Below are 2,342 nucleotides of genomic sequence, written 5' to 3'. Positions count from 1 at the left end.
ATTACTGTATTTAATTATACCTGTCTTAAATTTGTTAGAACTTAGATGATGTTGCATATTTATTATTAAATGTTGAGGAGTTTTGACTGTATGATTTATTGTTTTGTTATATATTACTGTGTGCTCGATTTCCATTATAAATCGGTAGTTATTTATTGAGGAACAACATTTATTGTATATGTAGGCTTAATAGCACACTTTTATATTATTTCTATTCCATTTTTAGAATATATTCCAGTGTGGAGAATATCTTGCTCTGTTCAGAATGTCTTGCTCTGTTCAGAATGTCTTGCTCTGTTCAGAATGTCTTGCTCTGTTCAGAATGTCTTGCTCTGTTCAGAATGCTGCTCTGTACAGTGCGCATGGACACCATTCCTTCACTCTATCCTCATATCCCAGCTCTTATCTTATTCTTATTTCTTTCCAAGTGCTATAAATATAAAGTCTTACTGGCTCAGCACATTCTCCGTGTAATTAGCTTACCTTATCTCTTTATAATTAGCTTTGCTTCTTGTGTGATTTAATATGGGTTTTTAAGATGATTTCTTTTGTTTACAGATTTTGCTCAAATTTCTTTCTTGCAAATTCTAACTTTTCCTTTCTACAAATTTGTTTTTTCTTTGTTGCATAAACATCTTACCCAGACTTTAATAATATAAGTTTTCAGTTGGAATGACTTGTTGTTTGCATTTGTGTACTTTAGTTTTTTATATCATCACTCATGCTCTCACATTTGGATGTGACTTGCATTAAATACCGGTAATAATTTTCTGCATATAATAGCTTATTTAGAATCTCTGCAGATGACCGTGAATCCCATTCTTACATAATACAGTAACTGTTGAGTTGTGGAATGCACATAGGGAGTAACCATTCCAACTCTTGCATGTTGACACTGCATGTCACCTCTCTTTTTTGGTCATGTCTTATTGCCCATTGGTGAGTGCAGTGCTTGTCTTGTTATCTGCCACTTGCTTCTCATAGAAAATTGCATAACACATTCACTTCCTAAGGTAAGTGTACATATGTACTGTTAGTACAGTACAATACTTCTAAATGCTGTAGTTGCAGTTGCTGTGTTTGACAGACACTGAAGCGTATCTAATCTTTCAGCTGTGCACTATTGAACCTTTAGATAGAGGTTTAATACTCCATCTATTTTGCTAGATTACAATGCCATGTATCATACACTTGAAGCTCTTAAATTGGAGGCTCCAGAGCCTTGCAATGGAATTTTAAAATCTTTTCACTTATAATACAGTACTTACATCCTTTTAGTTACAAAAGTCAGGCTCATGAGTAAGAAAAGCTTCTGTGTTAGAAAGACACTTGGATACTTTCTAAGGCACGATCCCTAAAGGTCACATTTGACAAGACTGTGACGGTCAGAATAGGGTGACATACAGAGTAGAGTGACGATAAAAGTTAACTCGAAAAACTCAAAGATTTTTCAAGTCTTACATGGTATCACAAGGACTTGAAAGTAGCATTCACACTCAGCCAGTTTGCCCATCTGGTTGCCACCCCTGCCTGCCATATTTTGAGAACATTAAGGAAAACTAGCACATAGGCATCAGGAACTTGTATCAGAAACTGACTTAACAGGTACAGCTGAGCATCTTGCTCATAAAGGAGCTTGTCATGTTGACTCAAAGCTTTATTACTAAGCTATAGCACTCGGATAATCCTAAAGGCAAATGTGAGAAGGAAATAAAAATACAACAAACAGCAATATTAATGTGGAAAACTTACTTGAGCTGCAGAATTGTTGTCCAGGAACTGATGGAGACCCTTGACACCAGGGGGCACCCAGGATCCTGCCAGAAGAGCACCTTACCTGTAAAACAGCTGGCTAAGTGCAACACATTGACAGTACAGGCAGGAAATTTCAGGGCGGTAGTGGGTAGTGAAGGTTGTTTTAGACTGCCAGAAGGCCTGAGCATCAAGTTTGGGACATAACAACTCTGAGAAGAATGCCTTGAGAGTGGGGAACTTCCAAAGGTCATGTACTCAGTGATACACCTGTGGTCTGCTTATTTAAGGGTCTCATAGTACAGATGGTTTTGTTCTCAACTCACAGTTGGGGATCCCGGGTTCAGTTCCTGGGCAAGACAGAAATGTTTAGGCACGTTTCCTTTCACGTAATGTCTCTGTTTACCTAGCAGTAAATAGGTGCAACTGTTGTGGAGTTGCATCCTGGGAATGTTCAGAAGTTTAACCTTAGGGGGTACCTCAATACAAGCCTAAATTATATACATATATACACAGGCTTCTTGTTCCTACAATGGGAATAAGTTGACCACACTCGAACCTCTGATAATAATTCTCTCAGAGTACCTATT

This window comes from Procambarus clarkii, chromosome 92, assembly GCF_040958095.1.
Source record: "Procambarus clarkii isolate CNS0578487 chromosome 92, FALCON_Pclarkii_2.0, whole genome shotgun sequence".
NCBI classification, from domain to species: Eukaryota; Metazoa; Arthropoda; class Malacostraca; order Decapoda; family Cambaridae; genus Procambarus; species Procambarus clarkii.
The sequence above is the reverse complement of the archived record's forward strand: the minus strand, read 5'-3'. Positions refer to the sequence as shown.